This window comes from Passer domesticus, chromosome 6 (genome assembly GCF_036417665.1).
Source record: "Passer domesticus isolate bPasDom1 chromosome 6, bPasDom1.hap1, whole genome shotgun sequence".
Classification (NCBI taxonomy): Eukaryota; Metazoa; Chordata; class Aves; order Passeriformes; family Passeridae; genus Passer; species Passer domesticus.
Genome location: NC_087479.1, coordinates 59,887,717 through 59,906,863, shown reverse-complemented (window position 1 = coordinate 59,906,863; position 19,147 = coordinate 59,887,717). Strand labels below are relative to the sequence as shown.

General features: G+C 43.6%; 1 long non-coding RNA gene across 1 annotated transcript; it reads left to right on the top strand.

The window, feature by feature from the left end:
• The first annotated feature begins 4,849 nt into the window (after positions 1–4,849).
• LOC135302201 (uncharacterized) lies at positions 4,850–18,783 on the top strand. Its single transcript, XR_010363901.1, has 3 exons — positions 4,850–4,886; positions 10,219–10,315; positions 18,628–18,783. It is a non-coding gene; the product is annotated as an uncharacterized LOC135302201 (long non-coding RNA).
• Positions 18,784–19,147: the final 364 nt, after the last annotated feature.

The following is a 19,147-nucleotide window of genomic DNA, read 5'->3' as shown; positions in this document are numbered from 1 at the left end:
TGTTTGTCCCTGGGCTGGTGCACATGGACAGAAGCCACATGGACTTGTCTCTGCTTTTAACCCTCGCAGCGCTGGAGGTGAGTGCTCTCAGCCCCCTGCTAGAAGAGCTGCAGCAGCTCTCCCATCACCATCTGAGAGCCACAGCTACTTCCCTGGGTGCCACTGGTTATTTCCTGACTGACTGACTCTCCTGAGATCTTGTATGAGCCTTTGTACCTAATTTCTCCTCACTACTGTAACCCTTCAAAAATTCCCAGCTCCCCAACCCCCCTTCATCTGTTGGTTCCTTACCACCTTCCTCATTTTCTAGCTGTCCCTTCTCCCTGGTTAAGGCAGCTGCTGAACCCACCATCCAAACAATCAAAACCATGCAGCTGATCATGCCCTTATTCCAGCAAACTCCCATTCTTTCCAAACTGTTCTTGAACACCATGCCATTCCTCTTTCTTTTCTCCAGGCCACATGAAAGACTCTGAAAGGTTTCTTCCTCTGACTGCATGTAACAACTGATAGAGCTTCTTATTTCTGTCATCAGCCTCTCACGTTCTGTGGACACACTCAGGACAATCTCTCACTCATCCTCCTGCTATAATTTTAAGGATAGAATTGAAAGGCCTGTATCAATCCCTTCTTGCCACAACCCAGCACATCCTGCAACATAATTTGCAATACCTTCTTCTTTTCTCCTAAGGATTGTTTTAAGGAGAATATCCAAATTCTGAGCCAGCAAACAGGCTGTGGGCATTGCTTCATTCATGGCTGGTCAAATACATGCCTGCTCTCACAGACTGAAGTTTAGTGCCTGCACACCATGAAGAGTGTGGCTCCATGTCTCTGCCCATTACACTGCAGAACAATATTAAATCCAAAATGTGCTGGGAAAACCTCAGAGGAGCCTGAGCTTGGATACCTCCCAAGTGTTTTGGTGTCTTGTGTGCAATTCCAGAAGGCAGAAGAGAAAACAGACCCATAAAAGTGCTGTTGTTCATCCCCATCCCTTTAATTCTCTGTTCCTGTCCATTTAAATGGCTGCAGTCTTATTCTCTGTCTTATTCTCTCTTTACTCTTCACCCCTCCATTGCTGATGCACATTTCTTTGCATTCAGTGCCATGGATGCACATTATTGAAAACAGCCCCATTTTTAAAAGGTGAACATGGGATTTGAGACATTAATTGTATTTTTTATAAGTTAGTTAAAAAAAAAAACAAAACAAACACACAAAAAAAAATCAAACCCCATGGAGTTTACACATATGATGGTAATGGAACTTAGGAAATTAAGAAGTTAGACTTCTCACTTGAAGTTGAGTTGCATTTCTGTCTGTGGGTTTTAAGCCCACATAAAACTGATAAAACTTACTTCTTTCCTAACAGTGTCATATGCACCTGAGGACAGCTTTATCCACAGATCCCACTCTGAAATTTCCCATTTTATGAAATAAAAGTTGTGTATTTGCATGTCTAGAATTAATTCCCCTGTTCTGCAGAAGATGAAGCTCCTTTAAATCGTTTTCCTTCTCATTAGCAAGTCATGTGTGCTTTGAAAGCTCTGCAGGCTTTCCAAGACTCTTCCTCCTTGCTGCAAAGCCAGCAATTGTCTTTTCTCAACACCACTGGGCATGGGTCAGGCCAGACTTCTGGAAAACAGAAATTATATTTTCTGTTAAATTATCCTCTGAAATTAGTAGATTATATGGTATGATCTGAATTATTCAAAGAAGTCAGAGATATTTGGGTAATGCAATGAAATAAAACTGTATCTAAACACGTACTTTGCTAAGTTTCAGTTAGATCTTAACATTTGAGAGTGATTTGGCATCTAGGATAGCATGAGAATTAATTCCAGAAACAAGATGTAATCAGTTCACCTTTCTTGGCACAGTGTCTTGCTAAATGTACAAAAACCCTCTTTTCATTTACTCTGTAATTATCCTTGTGTATTCTTGAATGCAAGCATAGCAAAGATCACATTTCTGGCACATTTGGGAGCAAAACAGTTAAATTACTAACAAATAATGTTTTGTAGTTTGTATGAGAGCCAAGAAGATTAATGAAATGTTCATGAGAGAGTCTGGCAAGTGGCCACATTCCTATGGGAACATTGCTGTAGTGAGGTTTAACAGAGCATGAGGGACATTAAGAAACAAATGTGTGGGAGTTTTAGGGTGGACTGTAAATGATAAGAATCTAGTAAAACTAGATATCGTGTATTTTGCCTTTGAGGCTTTCCAGTGTGTCTGTGTAACATTTCTCATCCTTATCTAAAGGCTGTGAGGAAGATGAGCAAAGTGCACCCTCCTTGGGGTTTTTAAGAGCAGCTGTCAAACACTTGAGCTCTTCTGACTTCTTTGAATGTTACAGCAGATGTAAAGGCATTAAACAAATGGCTACAAGAAATAAGTCTTCCAGCCTGACTCGAGTTTTTGTATAGAAACTCCTCAATTTACTGCTTAATCTGCCAGCCTTCCCAAAACTTCCATACTCTTTCAATGCCAAAAGCAGCGATAATTTCGTTCCTTTAGACAAGCCAAGGAGAAGCTGCATTACTGCAGTGTTATTTCTATTTCTGCTGTTCCACCACCTCCCCTGTCATAGCAGTTGTCTCTGAAATACATCCTCATCGACCCTGGGTATCCACTAATATGCTGTATTTCTGTTAAGGTATTAATGTTACTTTTAATCCAAGATAAGGAAACAAGCTACGTTTCCCTTGTTTCAGGAATAAAACCCCATCTTTTCAGTAGATTGCTAACAGCAACCAAACACTTCTCTTTATCGTACCAAAAGATAAGAAAAATGGAAAGGTATTGATTTCCCTGGGAGCAGGACAGGCGCTGAGACGTGTGGACTCCAACAATACACTTCCTAGAGGTTTTCCAAAATAACTAAAATAATCTTGAGATCATCACGGGTAGCTAGGAAGTGAAGAAAACCTGTGTCCTTACTTACCTTTCCACTAGATGGCAATGGTACATGGTAGTTACGTGTACTTTAGGAGAGGAAACCTTCAAAAACCAACATTTTATTAGAGGTCTGAATATCTCTTTAAATGAGGGCAGTTGGGCTGTTAACATATGCTGGAACTCAGCTGTCTCAGCACTCCCTGTCTCGAGCAGTTAAGCTAATTCTCTTTTTTTGTGTAACAAATGCAATATCCAGATTTAGAAGTAACGGATGTGGATAATAAACCTATTCAAAAGCAAACAGAGAGCTGTGGTGACGAGGCTGTCTAACACACTGAGGTTTGTGTTAAGTTTCTACTTTCTCACTGGATGAAGCACTTTTTTTCAGTGTTAAAATCAACAGCTAAAACAGTTCTTGAAGTAATTTAATTCACTTCAGAAGAGTTGTATTAGGGATGTGTGTGGATCAGGGGTTCTGTATTGCAAAATTAGGAGAGCCCACTACTGTGTGAGGAGAAGAAAAGACTATTTCTTTTACTGTGGTGACTCTGAACAGCATCCAAAGTGGGACTCCTCTGCAAAAGCTGCCCCGAAGCCATTTGGAGGCCTAACATCCTAAAGGACGTGATGTTGGCAGAGAAGGGTGAGAGGGAAAAAGAGAGGCGCCAAAAAACCCCTTTTTTTAATGTGCCCAAATTTCTGAAGAAATGCAATAGACATTGGGACAGATGGGACATCTGAACTGGTGTCTTGGCATCTGGAGGCCATTTGAGGCCTGCCTGTGATTCAGAGCACACCATGGCAGAGCTGCTTTTTCCGAAAGCGTGACAGTTTGTTGTGATGCACATTAACCATTTTCCTGTGAAACTGCCCAGAGTGCTCTACCTGACCACAGGACCTGCTTCCCAACGGGCGCATAGAGAACATGGGCTTATTAAAGTGTTCTGATTGAAGGAAAATTTTTGAGGCAAAATCTTTCACGCATATCAATGTAGAACATTTGTCCTGTGCTAAGCATGTGCTTCAGACTGGAATTTTTTTAATAGATGCCACCTACAGAATTTTCAAATTCGTTTCATGACAAGATCAAATTCAAAATACAAAAGTTTAACTGCCTCCTAACCAGAACATTGTCCCAGCAAGATTAATAACCAAATGTACATTGCTATATAGAGATTTGGGTTTAATTACTGTTTTAACTTCATTTTGTATTAACAATTAATCATATTACTATTCTTATTTACATCTGTTTCTGGTTGTAGCAAGGAACCAGACAGTTACATTATTATCAGTGAAACATTTTGAAAAGGTTTTGATTGGTTTAGTTATTCTGTTATGACTGCTTATGACTTCTGAAATGAAGTACATACTGAAGTTTAGGCATTGAACCATGTCTCTAGCAATAAAATTATTTCCTTTCATTATTCTGCCACCATGTTTCCATCCAGACCATGGCTAATTTTCTTGGGCTTTTCAGATATGCCCACTTCACTGCCAGTGTCAGGCATTCCCTAATGTCTGCCTTCAAGGCAGAGTCAAGCAGGAGCTTGAAGCAGTAGGACTGGGGTGGTCACTGGTCTGATGAAATCTGAACTGCTGTCCTACATCCTTAGATGTAGTGGCCTAGTGCCTGCCAGTACAGGCAGGAATTGGCTGCCCAAATGCAATTGAAGAACTAGGCTTTTGTTTGTTCACAGCCCTCTAGATTGTTACTTCAGCATCTTTGGATGCCAAGGCCTCCTATGAACATCCACGTCTTCTAACGTTTAACTCCTTGTGAGTTTCATAGGATGTTCAGCAAAAACATTGCCCTTTACTCCTGCCCCAGCCTGGTTCATCCACACCCAGGGACCAGCAGCCTGCAAAACTCCCCAGCAGCCTGTGGCAAGGAGAAGGGGCTGCCTCTTCCTTGGCACAGAAGCTCCAGAGATGCCAGTTGTGCTCCCACAGCAGCAAACCTGGAGCCATTCACATCATCCACGGTGAGTGTGCAACCAAGCAGAGCCAAAGGCGCCCGTTCCCACTGCTGCTGGCTCCTGCAGGGACATCACACACCCTGAGCTGTGCCATTTCCTCCCTGGGGGATGCTCTTTTGCTTTGTGCAGATGTGTTGGTGAAGGGCTTGCTCAGCAGCCTCTTCAGACTCCCTCTGATGTTCTGGGGGAAGGTAAAGTGCTACATTGCAATCTTTCAGGCTTGGAAGCTCTTCACAGATTCTCTGCTGCCTGATGTGGTGGTTTTAGCCCTGAGGGAGAAATCTGGACATAGAACCCTTCTCTGGAAGTGTCGGGGAGGCTTGCAGCGTCCCAGAGGTCCTTTTGTGCTTCCCAGAAGCTTCATGGTTACAGCTGTGTTACATCAATCCCTGGAGCTGTTGAAAAATCATGTCTGCAGTTGGTGGACATGGCAACACATCACATTCTGCTACATTTAGGGAAAAAGAGGATTTTTTTACAGCTCAGCTCTGGTTGAGGGATCTTTGCAAAAGTCCCAAAATACTGTCAGGCAGAATTAATATCACTAATGCTGTCAAGCTCAGAGACCATTATTTTTAGGATAAACTTCAAGAAAGAGAAACAAGCAGTTAAATCCTGTGATCAGGTTCCATTTTGTCAAGTGAAGAGAAATGGATTTCATCACCTGCTGTGTTAGACCCAACCCCAACTGCTCTTGTCTAAGTGGAAGCTCTGACAGTGCTTTAAGAATGACGTTCCTGGATTCTTTTGGTTCTTCTTTTTTTTTCCCCATTTTTTTCTTTCTTTTTCTTTCTTTTTGGCATATATTGACCTCTGCCAGCAAGTGAAAAATGCTCTTTGGGCATGAGGAAGTGACAATTCCCAGCATGTTATCCTGTTGTTGCCTACATTGGTGCATATGTCTCTACACAGAAAAGACCACTTGTCAGTGTGTTTCTAATGACCACACAGGCAAAGGAAGGAATCCTTTCTTCAGAAATTCAGAGGGAAAGTGTGCCACTAAATGTAGGGATTTTGTTCTAGAACAGTTTTCCCTCTCAAGGAAAAAAGAAAAAGAAATATTAATGCCTCCTGCAGGATCTGTGTTGTATTCTTAATTCTGAGCATCTCTCTGAAACCCACAGTTTCCACAGTTAGACCAGAAAGCCAGAGAATAAATTTTAGAGCTACAGCCTTCCAAAATAATCAAGAGACCTTCTGTAGCCCTGTGGCTCCACCAAACTTCTGAGGTGGCTCTTTGCAGGGTGGCTGTCCCAGCTCAGCTGGTGAGCAGTGGTGCTGAGGAACAGGAAAAACCCCTTTCTCCTCGTGCTGGCAAGTTCATTCAGCTTAGTCTCATGCTTTTTTCCTAAAGCCTGTTTTTCTGCCTCATGCCCTGACAGTTTTACCTACTGGATTACAAAAACACTCCAGCAAATCAACTTGAGGAAATGCAATGGCCAGGTCTTATTCTAGTATAATGTTATTATAATGTTATATGTATATATATCAATATATATAATAGATATTTAAATATATTTTATATATATTATATTAATTATATTATATTATATTATATTATATTATATTATATTATATTATATTATATTATATTATGTTATATTATATTATATTATATTATATTATATTATATTATATTATATTATATTATATTATATAATATATATTATATTATATTATATTATATTATATTATATTATTGTTATATCTTGTATAATGTATAATGTTATAATATTATTCTAGTCTTATGTATAGAATTCTAAGCACAGCCAGGTATATAAAATAAAAAATCACAAATGTAAGTCAACATCAAGGATTTTTAAGGGCTGAGTCATTATTTAGCATAAATGTAGACAACAGTCCTGCTTTTGGTTTAATGAGAACTACAGACTCAGATCCCTGGGTCTGATTTAGTCTTGTCTCAGCCTTATCAGAATTTATTTCAAGTGTCAGTACCTGAATGTATTGATGGGGCACTACACAGTGAAAACCCAGCACCACACAAAGTGAGAGTCCTTGTTTGCTTCTTAGGCTTCATAGCTGAAAAAAGTCAGGCACATTATTTTTATTTACTCTGTGTGTCTGTACAAATTCACTGAGTTTAAGGAAAGAAGCTTGGAGGAATATGATTAATGTGATTAATTCTCACAAACGAGCTGTGTCCAGCCACAGCACAGAGGAGAAAGGACATGAAACTGATTCTGCCATCGTGTCTGCTCTTGTCAGCTCATATTCCTGTCACTTTCCTTGCAGAACTGTGGGCCCAGGGGTCTTCCCCACCCTCAGCTGGTGCATAAGAGGAGAGTTCCCTCAGCTCTCCCTGGAGACTGGCTGGAGGCAGGACTCCAGAGGGGTTCAGCTTGGCTGGACCCCTGGGTGGCTGCTGCAGGACTGCAGCCCCAGCCTGGCTCTGGTGCCACAGCCCTGCCTGCCACTGCTCCTGGGCAAGAGCCCACTGCCTCTTAATCCCCACTGTGAAGAAGAGGTGTGCGATACATCCACAGCTAAGGTTTCCCAAAGTAATCTTTACTAATTAGTCAAGAAAATGAATAAGAAATATGTTCTTTTCCTCAGAAGGCTCTAATCCCTGTTGACTGAGCAGTATTAAGCAATCCTATCAAAGAGAATGTATTTTTGAAGCAGTCCTTGGGGCAAAATTAGACCTTCAAGAATCAGAAATAATGAGAGTTGTAAGGGGGAGAGGCTTTTTTATTTTTAGAACCAATATTAAAGAAGAGCCTTTGCTTCTGAGTCAAGTTCCCATGCTTTTTCATTATGTTCTTTGGCTGAAGTGGTCTTTAGATAACAAATGTGTCAAGCTGTTCTGTCTCACTAAGTTAGAATTAGGTTATGTCTGTGCAGAAGAAAGTTTTGGAATAGCTGCAAAAACAATTACAACGCTGCTTGATTCACTGATGATGTTAATTGTAAATCCATATTAATCTAGGGCTGGGCAGGAGTTGCCAGAAGGATTCATTTTCCATGTAGCATGACAGATGCTTGTCTCCTTTTCCTTTTTTCTGGTGCCTCAGACCTTGGATATCTCCAGCATTTTCTGAAAGCATAAACAGTAGCCTTAAGCAAAGTTGCAGTTGATAGGAAGGTTGCAATAGCCTATATAAATCTCCTTACATGACTTCAGCTCTCATAAAAGCAGCTCATAATATTTTAATCATAATCTGGAAGTACTTGAATACTAACACATAGGAAGTACTGCACCAACAGCCAGTTTCTTACTTAGAAAACTTTAAGATGATTATTTATTTTTTTTTTATGTGATTCTTAATAAGGAACAAATTAAAATGGAAGATTTTTTTTTTTCAACTCCATTTTAAAACCAAGATAGAAAGTTGTTCTTTCCAGTCAGATGCCACGTCTCTTTCTGTCTGCAAGAGTTTTCAAACTCTGTGTGTGCTGCTGAGCTATGGCAGGCTATTTGTGTGGAATTATTTCTGTTTGGAGCTGTGTGTTTGCAAAAGCTTGTTGATGCTTCTGTTTTACTGTGCAACTGTTAAAAGCTGCTTGGATTTTGACAAGCTGTGCTAGGGATAAGGAGAGCATGAAAAAACACAGCTCGCTGCTTGGTTTTCCTCCTGCAGATCGATGGGCTGGCAGGTTGTCACGTGGGAATACCCATTTCTGAGGAAATCTGGAGATCCGGAGGCAGGGTGTGGGTGCCAGGAGCTGTCACTTTGCTGTGGGCTCCTGGTGTCACCTCTGTGTGGCCACACCACCAGGGGCTGAGCCAGAGGAGAGTTCTGCAGCTGCCTGACTGAATGGAGGGAGTGGGAGTGATGGACCACAATCCCACAGATTCCCGCTTCCAGGAAAACCACTGAAATAGGAACTGCTGCTGGGAGATTGCAGCAGAGTACAGAAACCAAGTGTAAAGTCCTGTGTCTCTGGGAAAGCCCACATGAAAAATTCAATCAGCTTTGGTGTATTGCTGAAAAATGAGCAGTTCTGTGGTTGTGAGACCAGTGAAGGCACTGATCAATGTGAACAGGGCAGTTTACATTCACAAGCATCTTATTAGGCTCTCTGCAAACTCAGGGAGGTCTTGCTGTTCCAAAATATGTTTGAATCACATTTTCTCCCCAGGCATAAGAGCTAAAAAGTTGGGGGAGGGGAGGGAAGTGGTTAATGAGTAGCAAAGATGGGTGCAAATTTATGTCACAGGAGTTGAATAGAGATCACAGATCTTCCAGGCCGTTCTGTGGCTGGCACAGACAAAGGAACCACTAAATTGTTCCTGTGACAGAGACTGCACAGCCCGTGAAAGGGTCCTATTAAGTGTGCTTTTACCCAGAACATTTAGGGCTGTAATTGCTGATGCAAGCCACTTGGCACAGCAACTGACAGTTCATTCATAACTTGGTGGTTTCTCCGTTAATAACTTACCCCCTAATTAGTTCCTGTGAAGGTACTTTATGAAATCATAAAGCCATATTCCTGTGACTTCTCCAGTGTCACATCTGACCTGTGCTAGCCACAAAGCACTGGAATTCACCAGTCTGCTGAGCTGGAGTTGGAAGCTGTCTGGGGATGGCAGAGGAAGATGCCAGCTGCTCTGTGTTCTTCCCAGTGCTTAAATTAAATCTTGGGCCAGGAGCAGCACCAGCACCCAGGTGGTTGGTGGGGAAGTGGAATGCATCCCTGCAATGAAACCTGGTGTGAAGACCATTCATTATGGTGATGCTGTGTCCTCTGTGGTTCCCCATACTTGGGTGAGATCTGCACCTGTCAGTCCAAGGATCTGACCAGGATTTGTTTTGGTGGCTTATGATTCCCTCGAGTTCTTATTAGGAAGTCAAATATATTTTCTGCAGCTAATCTAAGGAAAAACTGGCTTTCATTTTCTGCTGTGCTTCCTCAACCCTCTTTTTAATATTCAAACATAATAACTGACTGTCTCTACCATTCCCTTGCTTTTGTTTTGGGTTGTTTAAATGAATTTCCAAGTCTCTGACCTTCTGCATCAGCAGCACCATCTGCTTGAGAGTGACATTTTGTTCATCTTGGCAACCAAAGACCTGGAGTTACACCTCTTTGCACTTCTTTTTACCATGCACCAAAAAGAGCTTTTCGAAGCAGAAAAAACCCCAAACCACACTTTTACTTTGTTGTTTCATGCTTACCTGTGCAAGGTTCCCCAGTGCACTCACCCAGTGCTAACTCACCTTTCAGAACAGACTCAGAGCTGACTCAGCGTTGTCTGCACTGAGACCACTTCAGCAGGATATTGTCCTACAGGGGCTGCACAACTTTGGGATTAATTTAATGGTGCTCTTAACCATTAAATTTTTGTATTTTGCAAAGGCTTTTTTTCTTTCTCTAGAGTTAGGGGCCTGAACTCCAAATCCAGCTGGGTCTGAAGTTCTCTAAAGCATCGCCTCCGGCCCACCAAGACCGTAGGAGAAGTTTATGAAGCTTGGGTGAGTAAATGGTTACTACAGGTCTCTCATCTCTCTAAAATGTATCCAAGTGTCAACACAAACCTGGAAATCTTTTTGCCAGGTCTTTTTTTTAGTGTCACAAGCTTCCAGGAAATGCAGGCTTTTAATGCTTTTCAGCTAAAGGTCCCATTCATACAAGTACTTTGTACCTGAATATTTCTGTAATGAGTAACTCAAACAGATGCACTACTACTACAGCTAGGTCTCCATCAGTTAACCCAAGTTTCTTGCTGTTATGTTATTTATTAAAATGTTTATTTCTTGATTTGAAATTTGAGATTCCTATTAACACAATGTTATGAGCTGAACAGATGGCTATATATTTCTTACTCAAAAATATGTCATGCAGCCAATACAGCTGTCCTGCCATCCAGAGGAATCATAAAAATTAAAATAAACTAAACTTTACCTAATTTTTAAATAAATCTCTTCATCATAGATTTTCTGAAAGGCAGATTTTATTGCCCTAGAGAAATGCTGACTTTCATAATACATCACATGCTATGACAGAGCATTCCAAGATGAGCCATGACTGCAGATCTTCAAGTTAATGATGACTTGCAGAGCAGCAGTTTAAAAATTAGGAGCTTGGCTTCCATGAAATGATCAAATACAGCCATTACATGGGCAGAGGGTGCAGAGGATGAGATGCTGGCAAAGTATCTTTTGCCTCATCAAGTGCAGTTTCTGAATTGGTGTTGGGCAGCACAGCCCAGAGCCACTTGTACAGCCACTGAAGCAGCCCGATTTGAGTGGAGGAAGGCTTGGCTGAGGATTTCTCTGGGAAGGGTGAGCTGAGGTAGTGTCAGGAGCAGGGGGTCTGTGCAGAGTGACCCAAGCCTCTCCATGAATGCAGGGAGCAGGAGCAGTGCTGGCGTTTGTGACGAGTCACTTTTGGCCATGCCAACTTGGCACTCGGCATCAAAGTAACTTTTCTGTAACCTTAAATGTTTTTATTATTTTTTACAACCTCAGGCTTTATGGGATTTCTGTCAACCAGCTGCAGTCATAACAACAATAAAAATACCTGCTTGTTTTGTGCATAAGGGTGCTGGTAAAGGTCTGCTCCTGGCTGCCCCTGGAGCTGAAGCAGGGAGCAGGGTGGGAGGTCACACTGGGCTTGGCCAGCCTTGCTCCCAGAAGGAGCTCAGCCCATGCTGGCATGACAGGAGCACAGAGCAGGTGACTGTCCCTCTTCTGGAACTGGAACACAAACAGGTTAAAAGATTCCTTTGAAGTCAATCTTCCAGCTGCTCCCACAGCCAGGAATAAAGCCCACACTTCTGCAGGTTCCACAAGAGCATTTCACAATTATCTGAGGTTTTTTTCCCAAGGTCTACAGCTAAGAAGTGCACTGAGACCTATTTGTGTGTGATTTCAATAAACCAGCCTGTGACTCCTTAGGGAGGAAATGCACAGTGAAAAGTTATGGACTGCAGAACCTCATTACTCCAGTCACCCCGAGTGCAGCTCTGACCAGGGGCTGCTCTGCTTCCCTTCCAGGCAGGGAAATGCCAGCTCTGGTCTGATTCCCTTGGGACTGATGCCTCTAGCATGAATAAGGCACTACAAAATGCTGACAGTCACGTCTACACAAGCTGAAGTTTCTTTTTCCTCGTGGAAATTTGGGAGCTGGGCTGCACTGGCACTGAAGAGATACTGCAACCCAGACCACAACATGGGCTAGCTACCCTGCAAAAGAGCTCTGTGGGGTCAGTGAGGGAGCTCCCAAGCCAGATTGCTCTCCTGGCTCTCTGCTGCTCTGCAGGTTCCAGTGAGGATATTCTCATGCCTTTTCTGTGGGGCAGCATGAGGACACTTGAAAAACTTTGGTTTAAAACTGGCCACTTCCATGGGCAAGGCACAGGAGAGCTGTGGATTAACACTTAACCTGATTTTGTTTCTAGGTGTTGAAGGAGGTGTATCTGGAGTTTCACTAAGGAGCATTGTGAAGGTGCCTTCCCACAGAGGTTACTGTGGAACAAATAGAGGCTTCCGTGCTCAGAACCAAAGGTGGCAGCCTCATTTTAAAACTGACATCTTCTGAGTAAAAAAATCAGTCTGCCATGTAGACAGAGCAGGACTTCAAACAGTTTTGGGGGATCTATAGATGGAAGGAAGAATCTTTAGTTGCATTTTTTAAAAGCACAATAGTGGGATGTCCTTAGGATCACAGCTCACAACTCAGCTGGGCTGGACAGTTTGGGGAGCAAGAAGTGAAAATATGTTTACACTGTAGTAAACACAGAAGAAACAATCTTAATTAAGTGATGTGTGATACCTTTTCTGTGTATTTTCTTTGGTACGTTGTTAGGATATAGGCCAATTTCAGGAATGCAGTTTTTAATTTTCACTACTACAGTGGGTAAGCTGATAGCCTTTACAAAAATATAGAGCAATGTTCTGGGGATAGAACCAGACCACACTGACTGACACATGAAGAAATTGTCTCTTAGGAAACCAGAAATGTTTAGAACTGCAGAACTGAGAGGGATTTCAGAAAATCACTCAGTCTAGCTCTGCACTGCAATGTGATCAAATGCTCCCAGACCACCCTGGCACACGCACATCCTAACTTCCCAAAAGCTTCCTGAGAAGGAAGCTCCTCTGAGCCATCAGTCTGTCCTGGTGTCCCACTACACCAAATGTTCACTGCTGTGACAATGTTACACTTAGAGGTTGGACTCAGTGATCCTTGTGAGTCCTCTCCACCTCAGAATACTCTGTGATACCTGTGAAAACCTAGGACCTTTTCACATTGCTGGAGCAACATGAAAGGCCCACTAATGCAAATGAAAGCAGGGTTCTCATTTTCTGAGGACTTTTCTAAGGCTATAGACTGGAAAAACTCCCAGATACAATGACGTTATTGGCTGCATAAAGAAAAGTAGACCATGTAATTCATCTTTTCTCTGAGAGTGTTGGACAATGCCTACATTTGTATTGTCTGGAAACAATAAAAAGAACTGCCTTGATAGCAAGAGAGGGTGCAAGATTCTGAAACTGTCACATATTTAGCACATATACAAGAGACTTTTGATGCAATTTAATTATTTTTTCCCATGCTTTCTGTATTGCATCTTCCTCAGTTTAACACTTAAGGAAAGCTTTCAGACACGCCAGCTCTGTGGTACATCCCACATCCACGTGAGGCTGTACAGGTAAAAACAGCCTGCAGCTCTCACCTTCTGCCTTTCTGCCTCTCAGAAAGAGCAGAACCCTGCAGGAGACAACAGACTGCTTCTGCTGAAAACAGGACAGCTCTTTCCCATGTCCCTGCATCCCTCCCTGCGGATCTCCTGGCAGCTCCAGAGCTGCTCCCCGTGCTGCCGTGCCCGTGGGCAGGGCACTGGCCAGGCTGCTGTGTGATGTGTGCTGCTCTAGCCAGCTGCCCTGGCACAGCTGAGGGTGTGCCCTGAGCACAGCCCCGCGCTGCAGGCAGGGCAGCTCTGCAGCTGCAGCAGTGCAGGGGCACCCAGGGGTGCAGGCAGTGCCTCCAGCAGCGCCTGAAAATCTGCTTTGCTGCAGCATGTGCCGTAACTGACAGCAAGGTATCTGCTCTTCCTCTAGAATGCCTATTTTAAAGGATGTTTTCTCGTCCTGTGAATTGAATAAACCAGTTTTGCAATCTACTGCAGGCCCCACCCTGCCTAACCCTGGCTAGTTAACCTGTAACTGATTGCAAAACTGGTTTGAGTCACATGCTGAAGACAGAGACGTAAATTAGGTTTTTAATAGCTCAGCTCTCCTCCTCCCCAATAACATAAGCCATCAGTTGTTAGTGTGGTGCCATAGAAGAGCACAGCACGTGTCGGCCCTTTGCCACACTTTAATGGATCTTTTCATGCTTTTGGAGATTAAAAATTAGGCGGAAATAGAAGTCCCTCCCCAGTGGTGCAGCCTGGATGCCAGATTCATTCCCTGTTTGCAGGATTCACGTGGATGCCATGGAAAGCTCTGACATAATGAGCAGCCATAGCTCAGCTGATGTGCATTGCCCTGCTAAGCCACTGCTACTGGCTCACATTTCTGAGCCAGTGCTCATGAGATGTTGGGAAATAGTCACAAACCCTTCAAACCTGGGCAGCAGAACAAGCCCAGGTCTCAAACAAACTGTTTTTACCTACTGTTTTCTGCTGGCCTGAATTAATGAGGCAGGTTAGACAACAGTCACCCAGAGAAAAGAAAACAGAGCAAGGAGGTATGGGCAGTGTTTCACGTGTAGGATGTTTATGTTGATGTGTTACTAAAACAACTCGATCCCATGAAGTTTATTTTCCCCATTGTTTTGCCATGATGCCTGGTTAGAAGGAGCCCAGCACAGGGACTGAGAAGGTAAAGTCAATGAGTGCTCCTTCTGAGCAGTGGCTCCTTCCAAATGGCTTTAGATTTCCCATTGCCTCTGGCCCTTTTTCAACCTTTAATTCTTTTATTGCAAAAAGGAGCAGAATGAGCAGGGGTTACAATGCAGAGGCACATTAATGCCTAATTCCAGTCCAGATGAAGCCAACAAGTACATTTTACCCAGGCTGTGCTGAGGCCACACAATGGATGGAGCCCCCTTACCTCTCTGAAAGGTGCACTGGTGGCCACGCTCCTGGTCCCATGGAAAGGGGAGGTTACATCCCATTTCAGTCCCAGTTTAAGGGGCAATATCCACTATTGGGTATAATACTAATCCTGCACAGAAATTCTGGGAGAAACCCACTGCTTTCTTGTGCAGGGGTGCAGTGAAATGCAATTAATATCTCTGAAGGAGAGCTGCTATTCTGCCTCCTGCTAGGCAGCGCTCCCTCCGTGGGGCTTGGAGGAGCGGACTTAGGCAGAGGAGGACATTAAACCTGATTTTCCTTCTGTGCTGAGTGGACTGAAGCTTAACTACCTTGCTGCAAGGAAGCGGATGGCAGTGTCCCCTTCTTCCCCTCTGTGAGGCACAGAGCCATCTGTCAGTTTGAAAGGCAGATCAGAGACCCCCACCCTCGGCAGAGGCCGCGGGGCCCAGTCCCAGCAGCACAACACCTCCCTTTGTGCCACGCTAGTGTCTTTATGCTGGCAGAAGGCAGGCCTCCAACTGCTTTGCTCAGGATTTCCCTTTCAGCTGGTACCCTGCAGCTCTCCTTTACCTGTGCTGGGTCTCACTGTGGGGCTCCTGCCTCTTCCCAGGCATTGTCCCACTGGAAAGCGTCGGGCCGGGCTGCGACGCCCGGAGCCGGGGAGGTTTATCCTAAAGAGCACCAGCTCCGGGCTCACACAGGCCAAGCAGAGAAAACAGTTTTGAAAGCAATGAAGGAAAAGTTATTCTCATGAAAAAAAAAAAAGGTGCTTGTGTCGAGGTTTTATTCACGGAATTGTTTGTGCGAAGGACTCGCATGAGCAGAGGCGTCACAGGACCTTTTTGTGCTGAGGGGTGGCAGGGGGTGCTCTGGCAGAGCTCAGCCAGGCACCACTGCCCTTTGGACAAAATTAGAGGAGGAAACACTGCCCAAGGAAGGGGTTACAGCCTTCAAATCTTGTCTAACTACTAGCCAGGGTTTCTTCTTTACTTGCCTTTGGCTGCTGAAAGTGACTCCAAAGCCTTCAGCTGCCTACAGCTGTGTATGTAAGGCCATTATTATTAATAAATCAAACTACTCCCCACTGCATGTGCTTGGAAAGAGTTTCACATTGCTGAATGCTCTACTGCAACTGAGAGCACAGCTCCTCTGAGTTTCAGTTCTTTCCAGGAGTTACTGATGTCAGCTTGGAAATACCTCTCTTTTACAAGCCATTTAATTGCTTACTTTAAAAATTCACCAAAGCTCAGCTGGGGCCTGATTTTCAGTGAACCTCAGTTCTGTACCCACAAGGAATTCAGATGACTCTGTGACCTTGTAGTAAGTGAATAAATTAGAAATATTACTTTTTAAAACTATTGGTTGTACCTGGAATACATTTGGGATAGAATATCTTAAGGCACAAAAAAAGTTGTACTCATTTAGAGTGTTTTGGAACCTGATTTGTGGAATGGTTGGGAGCTTGGCTCTTCAACTCTACCAGAGCCCAGAAAGTTGGAAGAACTACCAGAGCTGAGAGGATTTTTGTATGTAAATAAGAAAGAAAAATTACAGTGTGGTGTGTGTACTTGCATTAGGAAAGTTTGATGTGCTACAGGTGTATTTGGATGGTACTGAATTTGCTGTTACCTTAGCTACTGTGAGGATTGCTCTGACTCCCCATTACAATTTCCAGTTGGTAAAATGGAAATACTAATGCTTAGGGCACAGGGGTGGTGCGAGGATGAACTGCTTTGTGTGAATAGAGTGCTTTGAAAATGATAAATGTTAATGCAACTGGAAAATGCTGACAGTTATCATCCATCTGGGACTGATTATGAAAAATAACAAATTAATTAATTTCCTCAGGATCTGGAGGGTAAAAGAAGCATCAAACAGACAAGGCTGTGCAGGTGGTGGAGTAACAGGGCTTGTGAGGTCACCTAAGATGAAATCACATGTGAAACGAGGTCAGGATTCTCTCTGTTTATGATAAACATTTGTCCATTACATCACCTCACTGTTTGGCACTCCTCTGCCAGCTCTCTAATGACCACCTGGAGGGCCTGTGACTGCCAGGTGTGAGTGTGCCCCACTTACCTGTGCCACCACTGTGCCCTGGGCTGGGAGCGCTCGCAGAGCAGTGGGACCCATCCCTGTGCTCCTGCTGGCAAAGCCTGGCCACCCGGGCTGCACAGCTCTTCTCCGGGGCTGGGGGCATTGCTCTTGCTGCAGGACACTGCTTTGGGGCACTCCTGCACTTCCACGGGCCACTCCAAGCCCTGGCAGGGTGTCCTGGCTGGCTCTCGAGGAGATGTAACACGTCTTGAGCACGGGAGCAGAAAGGCCAGAACAAAGAGAGCATTTGCACTCAGGATTAAGCTTCATAGCAGCCACTCTATCCACTGGAGCTCACAAAGCTGCAAAACTCTGACTCTTAAATGCATTAAACTGTTTTAATTTCAAGTAACACTGTCAGTCCAGTTAGTGTTTGTCATTTCTGGAACACAACAGAAGAAGCTGTCAGAGAAGAGATAGTCTGATGCTGAAGTAAAAAAGAGGGGATCCCCTTTTGATGATCCTATTCAGCTAGCCCCAGTGGCTCCTACATCTTCGGCTGACTCTTTTTTCACCCCTGCTTCTAAACTGTCTTCCTAAACACCGGCAAGATGAAAAGCAGTTGTGGTTCCCCCCGGGAGGGATGAGGAAAGGTCGGGATTTACATGGTGATATTTACTGCTACAGATTCTGTAATAGCCACTCCAGAAACTGGGCTCAGTGTTCTCATCCCTCTGAGGTGAGCCCATCTAACTGCATACCCACACACCATTAGGATTTTCCAGCAGCTTTAGGTAATTTTTTTCTTCTTTCATTACCAATCAACTGCAAATTACTCTTTGTAATTTTCCTACCAAAAAAAGCCATGTGAACCTGGCCTTCAAGGATTAGTTGCAGTAGGGAATGACTTACATCTCTTTGGATTTCCTTTTAATACTCACTTGAACATCTAAAAAGTCGAGTCTAACAGGAAATGGGAACACATTCTTGTAGGAGCCCCTTTCCTTTGCCTCTCCTCTCCCTCTTTCCCCCTTGGAAAGTGGAAAGGCAGAGTCCTGCTAGTTTTGTACTGCCTGAGAACTGGTGCCATGCTCTCTCAGCTCCCCTGCTCTGTTCTGAACAAACCCTGAACTTTGCAGGTGTCTGGAACAGGTTTGTATTTTATTAGAGCAGAAGAAAACACACTGAGAAAAAAAGTGAAGTGTGAGAAACTCGGGTACTTTTTGCAAGTCTCATTATGCAGATGGCATAGAAGACTGTGTGACAAGAGGACAGATATCTTCTGGCTTCTTCCTTCTTAGCAACATCACCCTTAACACCTCTGCAGAGCTCAGACCTCCTCACTTCTGTTTTCTCTAAATTTTATTTACCATGTGTGGTTCTACCTGCAGCATGAGTGGAGAAATGGAAAAAATCAGTGTAAAATAAGGAGGACAGTATTCTAGTTGTGCCTCCAGTGTGCAATCTGTCCTACCTGCCTTGATCATGTATTGGGTACCCCTGCCACTCACATGAAGTTTGGGTTTGTATTCATCAGAACTTCCAGTGGCACTTTGGGTTTCGTATGGATAAGGACTGTTCTGTTAAACAATTCTTTCATGTCTGGGACAGTTTGTTTCCACTTTAGACACTGTCACTCGTGGTCCACTGGTGTTGGTAGCCTTTCCTAACATATGGCAACTTCTCCCTTCCCATTTCCAGGGATTAGGTGAAGCAGCAGCCAGGGGAGTCTGTGTCTGCTGCTTTTGGTGCGACAGGATCACATCGTGTCCCTGGTGAGGCTGCCTGGCACTTTCTCTAGTGAAACATCTTCCATTTCTTGCGTTGAGATGGCAGAATGCCCCTGCCTGCAGAAGTAACCTGTGGAGTCATTTTGGTGAGCTAAGGGGATGCTTGGGAGTGACCTTGTGCAGCAGATCTTGCAGCAGGTGGTGCTTTCAAGTGCTCTGAAATATTCCTTGGATGTAGATTTCAACCATGAGCCAAAGGAAGCCTCTAAGGGTACCTCAGTGGTTAAGATAAGCATTAAGTTATCCTTAATTATTATTGTTACTGTTATTTTTATTGCTATTTGTACTATTATTATTGTTCATGCGTCTAGATAAGCACGAAGAATACCCAGAATAGAATTCCCACCTAAACTCCAGTGAAACCAAAATAAATTATGTACTTACATACTGAAGAGGATTAAAAATACCTGCACCTAACATCAAACATCTGA